This window comes from Chlorocebus sabaeus, chromosome 1 (genome assembly GCF_047675955.1).
Source record: "Chlorocebus sabaeus isolate Y175 chromosome 1, mChlSab1.0.hap1, whole genome shotgun sequence".
Lineage (NCBI taxonomy): Eukaryota > Metazoa > Chordata > Mammalia > Primates > Cercopithecidae > Chlorocebus > Chlorocebus sabaeus.
Window position 1 is genome coordinate 99,382,896 of NC_132904.1, and position 8,659 is coordinate 99,391,554.

The 8,659-nt window shown below is 40.8% G+C and overlaps 1 pseudogene; it reads left to right on the forward strand.

Annotated features, from left to right (window-relative positions):
- LOC119626587 (bolA-like protein 3) lies at positions 1–428 on the forward strand (annotated as a pseudogene).
- The last annotated feature ends 8,231 nt before the right edge of the window (positions 429–8,659 follow it).

Genomic DNA, 8,659 nt, shown 5'->3' on the forward strand with positions numbered 1-8,659 from the left:
ATGGTGGCATGAAACCCGACCGCGGCAGCACCTCTGCTCTGTGGGATCCACTATGTCCATAGGATGTTTGCCTCCCAGAATGACAGGGAGCTCAAAGTGACCCGAATTCTCAAAGAAAAGTTTCCTTGAGCTACAGTGATCAAAGTCACTGACATTTTAGAAGGTTGAAATTAAGTCGAAATTTAATTTAATTTAATTAATTCATTTAAATTGAATTTAAAATGAAATTAAAATTGAATCAGAAGAATGTAAGCAGAAGAGAACTGTTCAGCAGTACCACAGGGTTAATCAGGCACTAAAAGAAGAAATCAAGGGATGCATGGATTGCAGATACTTACTTCTGTCCCCAAACACTGACCATGCCCTGGCTGCATGGAGGCTACTGCTTTAAACCTTGGATGAACTTGACTGACACCATTCTTCCCTAGACATTCACCAAAAAATGTGTATATTTTGTTCATATACATTTCCATGTTATAATGATAGAAGATGTGTAATCCACTTATATGTTAATTAAAGGAAACAACTGAAGTTTTGAAGGGATAAATAAATAAAAATGTAAAACAATTAAAAATGAAAATAAAACTATAAAAATAATTTTAGGGAACAAAATGCAATATACGTGGCACAGCTGGACTGAGATTCACACATACTACATACACAGGAGAGATACGTAACATGGTACTTTCTACATAGTAGTTGTGCCATATTATCATTAATATTATTCTTATTATTGTTACTATTAATATATTTTAAGCATAGTTTTCTAAATGTTTTGCCTCATTTTTCAAGAAAGTATATAAACTTCATGGACTGTAGACCCTTTTGTAGCCTTCAAAGACCACACACAAAAAAAATCGTACCACTAGGCAGTTAATAAAGAGGCAATAGACTTTGAATAAACTGAAACAAAAGCATGGAGGTGTTATCCCTGGCTAGTACAGGCACTTGCTCACTTTTCTCCAGCAGGTAGTCCACTTTCCAAATAAACCAGGTTCTCAGACGCCTCTTTTGCTCTCAGCTGACTTTTTTTTTTTTTTTTTTGAAACAGAGTCTTGCTCTGTTGCCCAGGCTGGAATGCAGTGGCGTGATCTCGACTCACTGCAACTTCCACCTCTGGGATTCAAGTGATTCTCCTGCCTCAGTCTCCCAAGTACCTGGGACTACAGGCACCCGCAGCTGCCACCACACCCAGCTAATTTTTTGTATTTTTAGTAAAGACAGGGTTTCACCATGTTGGCCAGAGTGGTCTTGAACTCCTGACCTCAAGTGATCCTCCTGCCTTGGCCTCCCAAAGTGCTGGGATAATGGGCATGAGCTGCCATGCCCTGCCTCAGGTACCTTTCAGTCAATCCTTACACAAGGTAATGTTCAATGGCTCCTTAAAGAGCTACCCCTGTTGTGGGCATTTTCATTGTCATAGACAACTCTGAAAGACATAACTTCAAAATATCAAAGTAAGACCCTATACTGGAAAAATGTGGAGAGCCACACATGGACTCTCAAGTGAGACAGTTTTTGATGCCAGGCATGGTGACTCACACCTGTAATCCCAGCACTTTGGGAGGCCAAGGTTGGTGGATTGCCTGTGCTCTGGAGTTCAAGATCAGCCTGGGCAACATGGCAAAACTACATCTCTACAGAAAATATAAAAACTTAGCTGGACGTGGTGGCACTCACTTGTAGTCCCAAGTACGCTGGAGGATCACTTGAGCCTGGGAGGTGGAAGTTGCAGTGAGCCACTGCACTCCAGCCTGGGTGACAGAGCTAGAACCTAGCTCAAAAAACAAAAAACAAAAAAAAAAAACAAAAACAACAACAAAAAAGAGTAACCACTAACTTTAAAAAAAAAAAAAAAGAAAAAAGAAAAGAATGGAGATTTTAAAAAAGATTTTTGAGTGAGGACTCTTGCACTGGAAGCCCTGTTATTATCCCAGGTTGCCCGCTTTTACTAGTGTCTTGACCAAAAATAAACCATGCATGTTCTGCTGGTGAATCAGATGAGCCCATACAGAAGAAGAGGAGGAGGGTGTTTCAGGGAAGGGAAAGAGAAAAGTAAAAGAAACACACATGCGTGCACACACACACAAACACACACACACAGAGAGAGGAACAGAATGAAGTCACTTGAGCATAGCTTTATCAAATCAAAGTGGAATTCTTTTTTGCCCAAAGTGGTCATCTAACATATCTTAGACAAATACAGATGAAAAAGAGAGGTCCTTCCTTAGCACCAGAGCATTTCATGAGCTCAAGTTCCACATCTTAGTTTCATTATGAACAACAAATCTCCTGGGATTTTCCAACCCAAGTCAGCTCTGAGAACATCCACACTGTGGAGAGAGCAAGGAACTTCCTTGTTTCTAATACCGAGTCCATCAGATGATTCATAAGCCCTGCAAAGAAGAGTGAATCACTCTTAGAATTCATTTTGTAAATGCAAAAGATCTCATAGTGAGTGACAAATATGTCTAAACAACTGTGTTTCCGGCATAGTTAAAGAAGTTCAAGAAAGTCTTTTGTGTCTTTAGCCATGTTCATGTCTGCTTCTGGAAGGACTTTGATCCTGTTTCTCATTAATCAAAGTGTAGTCTGTCTTCCCAGGCCCAGATCTGGTATGGTAACTCCCATGAAGCCTTATCTCACGGCCCACTCCTTCACTTGTAGCCCCATTCAAGTTGCCAGTAGGCTCTGTGCTTCTTGCCTCAGCGTTTATGACCCTAAACAGAATATTCACATTCTGACCTTTTTCCCAGAGCCTGAATCCACTGAACTGAATTTAGTGGCTCTCTTTCCTCCCAACTGCTAGGCTACTGCATTGGTGCCACTCACAGTGGCACCTGCCCACATGCCACATCCTTGCCAAATCTACTCAGCTGGGGTGCATGATACAGAAATCATGACTTATGTGCTTTTCATGTCTCATTTCTGAAAATAATGAACTTCATGACTACTAGAATTATGCACAGAGAATGAAAAATGCCACCTGAAATAAAATTTTTTATCACCATCAAATTTTAAGTTTCCTCTGATTATATAAATAATACATATCAGTTATATAATATTTGAATTACAAAAAGGGAAGAAAAAGAGTAAAGAATCAACTTCAGGGGCCAGGCATGGTGACTCATGTCTGTAATTCCAGCATTTTGGGAGGCTGAGGTAGGAGGATCACTTGAGGCCAGGAGTCCAAGACCAAACTGGCCAACATAGTGAGACTTTCATCTCTTTATTTGTTTTAAAAATTATAAAAAATAAATGAATCAACTTCAGAAAATATGAGAAATAGAGTAAAATATCAATTGCTCTTCTCCTTCTGAGATAACCACCATTCGGATCATCACTCTTCCATGCCTCTCCTTATGCATATATGTACATATATTTATTTTTTTATTTATTTATTTATTTTTTTTTGAGACGGAGTCTCGCTCTGTCGCCCAGGCTGGAGTGCAGTGGCACGATCTCCACTCACTGCAAGCTCCGCCTCCCGGGTTCACGCCATTCTCCTGCCTCAGCCTCCCGTGTGGCTGGGACTACAGGCGCCCGCCACCGCGCCTGGCTAATTTTTGTATTTTTAGTAGAGACGGGGTTTCACCGTGTTAGTCAGGATGGTCTCGATCTCCTAACCTCGTTATCCGCCCATCTCGGCCTCCCAAAGTGCTGGGATTACAGGCGTGAGCCACCACGCCCGGCCTTAATTTTATATAACTGTGTTCATATCATGTCTGCAGTTCTCATTAAGGGCCTTCCTTTTTCAGTATAGTGGGTCTTTTTGCTGTTATTTATTTGTTTGCTTGTTTGTTCATTTGTTTTATACACATCCGCCTTCTCTCCTTTACTCCCTTAACTGAATAACTCACTCTCACCTGCTCTTGGTTCCTCTTCATTAACAATCTGATATCTGGTCTTCTAGATTTTTTCTCCTTGCTCATATTGTATGTATGCACACACACACACACACACACACACATATATATACATATCTAAGGGGAAAGGAAGCTTGTCATGATTTGTTCTGTAAAAATGGAATTACATTACAGAGACTTCTCTGATTCTGGCTCTTCTCACTTTTTGATCACAGCAAGGAAAACCCTACAAATCAACTGGTATAGAACAAATGTCTTCATTCTAATAAAATATCTTTAGTATTAATCTCATAGTTTGAATATACCATACTCTTCAAGGCTTTTTGCATTGATGAGCATACACTCTTTCCAGTTTTTTACCTCCACAATAGAAAAGAAATCTGAAGTCTACTCTACTGTAGCAATTTTCTTCTCTCACTTTTGAAGATTTGCTAAGGTAATTTTCCCTTTCTTCTCTGTCTCACTGTCAAGTGACTTGACTGGAGCCATGGTTCAAAATCTTTTGGAGATCATGAGTCCCTTTGAAAATTTCATGAAAGTGATCAAACCTCTCCCCAAAAATGTACTGACATTTTTAAGAACTGCATATAATTTTAGTGGCCTTGAACCTAGGTGACAACTTCCTGAATTTGAGAAAAATTTTGCACAACAAAGAAGATGCTCTTATGGTTGCAATCATCTCCCAAATTTCCAAAACTCTTCCTCCCGATGATGACCCATAACAGATTATGGACTCAGCATGGTAAAGGCAGGCAGCTGAGAAGGTGAAGCCAGGCCACAGTTGTCCACACCCTTCTCTGTAGAAAGGAAAAGGCACTTCATAGGCCACTGAACACATTCTTTCTTTACCTCCATACTTGGGTGAGTTTGAGGGGCACTATGGAAGTGATTGTTAACCTACATGTCACACAATTATCAAGTGCTTATCATTCATACATCACTTGACTTATAAGCTTGCCATCTGCCATTATTAATGTTGCAGTGCTAAGAAGAAGAAAAGAAAACAGAAAAGGAAAAGAAAAGAAAAATAGATATCTGCAAAGAACAAAATACAACCCATATGTGTCTAAGGTGGCACAGTATGCATGGAAAACAGAACCTCCTACCCCAAAAAGATGGGATGTTAATGGGTGTACACTGAACCAATGATGTGTATGTGGAGGGGATCCCCACGGTAACCACGCTGGCACCACACAGTGCCGCCTCAGGCACCCAGGGGCAGAGGTGAATGAACAGGTGGGTTCCTGAGCCTCAAATGGAGTAACCCAGGGGAAGTTTTAGAGCAGAGAAATTCTCTTGCTAGGTAAGCATTGATTGACCAGGTTACCTTCGGCGGCATCAAACTAGGGAGAATAGAAAACTCAGAATAGAAAACTTGTTAAGATCAGCAAGTTAACACCACACGCTGCTGACAGGAGAATATGTCCATTTCCCCAAATCCTGTGTCAGAAGATGGCACACATGAAAATAGCCATTGATTGGATTTTAATGAGTCAACCAAACATTCCTGTAAGACTGGTACCAAAAAGTAAACCCAAATTCCCTGCTATCATCATCCCTGGGAAAACCCACTGTTTTGCTATTTCATATTGCTGTCTGTTTGACTTACAGTCCTATGTTTCTGTGGGGAAAATCTGCACAGTGAGCAAATCCTGTAATTTCAGCTGCCCATCGTTGTATTATCATTGGCACCTCAGCAGCAGTGTTTGGCTGCATTTCAATTATGACGGGGATCCTTTCGCATTTTCCCTATTACTCAGGAGTCCCAGGGCCTGGCTGGCATTGGCTCCTCCTGGAGGCGCAGATGTTCTGTCTTCTGCTCTTCAGTCTTTGGTGCATCAGGTCCAGTAGTATCTCCCTTTGACTTTATTAGGAACTCAGATCTAGAAAGCTAGTGAAAGCCCAGGCCTGGTGGCTCACCCCTGTAGTTCTAGGACGTTGGGAGGCCGAGGTGGGCAGATTTTTGGAGCCCAAGAATTTGAGACCAGCCTGGGCAATGGGCAAAACCTCATCTCTACAGAAAATACAAAAATTAGCCAGGTGTGGTGGTTCATGCCTGTAGTCCCAGCTACTCAGAAGCTGAGCCCAGGAGGTCAAGGCTGAGGCTGCAGTGAGTTGTGATCATGCCACTGCACCCCAAGCTGGACAACAGAATGAGACCTAGTCTCAAAAAACAAACAAACAAACAAACAAACAAAAAACCTAGTGAGGTGTAAAATAAGGATATTGGAGAAAATGAGGACCTCACACGAATGAGGGCATTTTGTATGGCAAGAAGTAGGCCAGACACTTTATACACATTATTTCTTCAAGCTCATAATGACCCTAAGGTGTTGGTATTAGGGAACACAAAGCTCAAAGCATCCTAATAACTAGTTGTGGTCAACCAACTAGTTAAGGAATTGGAATGCTTTTAGGTAAAATTTTTATTGATTTATTATATATATACATAGAAAAATGTACAAATAGGCCAGGCGTGCTGGCTCACGCATGTAATCCCAGTACTTTGGGAGGCCAAGATGGGCAGATCATGAGGTCAGGAGTTCAAGACCAGCCTGACCAACATGATGAAACTCCATCTCTACTAACAATACAAAAATTAGCCAGACCTGGTGGCTCACACCTATAATCCCAGCTACTCAGGAGGCTGAGGCAGGAGAATCACTTGAACCCAGGAGGCAGAGCTTGCAGTGAGCCAAGATCGCACCACTACACTCCAGCCTGGATGACAGAGTGAAACTCCATCTCAAAAAAAAAAAAAAAAAAAAAAAAAAAGAAAAGAAAAGAAAAGAAAAACGTACAAATAATAAATGCTGATCTCAATGAATTTTCACAAAATGAATATGGCCACAAAATGATAATCAGGCCATTTTGTTTATTTAGTGTTTAGTTTTTCTTTTTCTTTTTGAAACAAGGTATATTAGTCATTCTCACACTGCTAATAAAGACATACCTGAGACTAGGTAATTTCTAAAGGTCTAATAGATTCACAGTTCCACATGGCTGGGGAGCCCCCACAATTATGGTGGAAGGCGAAGGAGGAGCAAAGTCACGTCTTGCATGGAGTCAGGCAAAGAGAGCTTGTTCAGGGCACCTCTCATTTATAAAACCATCAGATCTCGTGAGATATTCACTACCTCAAGAATGGTATCAGGAAACTGCATCTTTGATTCAATTACCTCCCACAACACATGGGGATTATGGGAGCTACAATTCAAAGTGAAATTTGGGTGGGGACACAGCCAAACTATATCACAAGGTCTCACTCAGTTGCTCAGGCTGGAGTGCAGTGGCGTGGTTATGGCTCAATGCAGCCTCTACCTCCTGGGCTCAAGTGATCCTCCCACCTCAGCCTCTCAAGTAGCTGGGACTACTGGTGTGTGACACCATACCTGGCTGATTTTTTAAATTTCTGTAGACAAAGGATCTCACTATGTTGCCCAGGCTGGTCTCAAATTCCTGGGCTGAAGCGATCCTCCCACCTCGTTCTTCCAAAGTGCTGGGATTACAGGAGTGAGCCACTGTGCCTGGCCTTATTTAGTGTTTTTCTTCAGGAGTTTCTTAAATTTTGTGGCTTTTCCAACTATTGACTGTTAATAAAATTTTTTATTAGGGAATTTCTTTTCAGAGATAAACTAATTTCAGTTTTTGTCAAGAAGGAATTCCACCCATATCCACATCTGGCACGAATCTAACAACAGCCATTGCATAATTAGGGGTTTCTACTCCCCTCTCTCCAGCAACCTGTCTTCTCTCTTTGCTGGACAGAAAGATCCCATCTCACTACGGTGTGGCAGCTCTGAATATGCTTTACCCCTGTCAGTCTACATATATGTTCAGGGAATTAAAGGAAGATACAGGCTCTTTCAAAATGCTTTAAAGAACTGTTGAAATTTATCTCCCAGTCTAAATCTGCCTGTTTCTCTAACTGGTAACATAATTTTCACCACCATACCTGAAGCTCCAGAAGGGTTATGGGTTGTGCTGTTTTGTTCATTGATGTATCACCAGTACCTAGACCAGTGCCTGGGATGCAGTATGTGCCCAGTAGATGTTTGATAAAGAGAGAGAGTGAAGAATACCTCCACTCATCCAATCTCCAACCCTTTCATTTACTTAACAAACATTTTGTTAACTTGTAGGGTCACTCGATACTCTTCCTTTACTCCATTCCCCTCCCACCACCATTTCTAATCAATTTTCAAGTCCAGTTGTTTCATGTATTACTTATCACATTCATCTTAGTTCTTTTTCTAGTCCCTTCTAGTCCATAAGTTTAACATCTCATACCTTGAGTCCTAAATGTTCTAATCAGTCTTTTAATTCCATTCTCTGTGAGACGCACAGTTTTCAGAATTTTTTTCATACATTCAATTTTTTACATAGTGTTCCTTTTCTCAAAAATTCTCAAATATTCTCAAAATAAACTGAAAGAAGTTATCTCAGAGCAGAGCAATTACAAGTAATTTTTACTTCCTCCTTTGTATTTTTCTGTATTTTCTGAATTTATAGATTAATTTTAATTCAAAATTCCAATAGGTTAAAAAAAATAATATCACTGTTTCAAAGTTAATTCCGCAAATATTTCCAGCCTGTGTGTCAGGCATTGTTTTAGGTGCTAGGCATGCAGTTCTCGTCTTCGGAGTGCTCATAGTGTAATAGGGGAGACCAAGAAGGAAACAGATAATGACAATCAACCAATAAAGATGTATCCTCTGTTTGCTGCACAAGGGGCTTTACAGGAATAACCATGGAGAGTTATGGATCCTAGAAGGGACACAGGTGGGGCACAA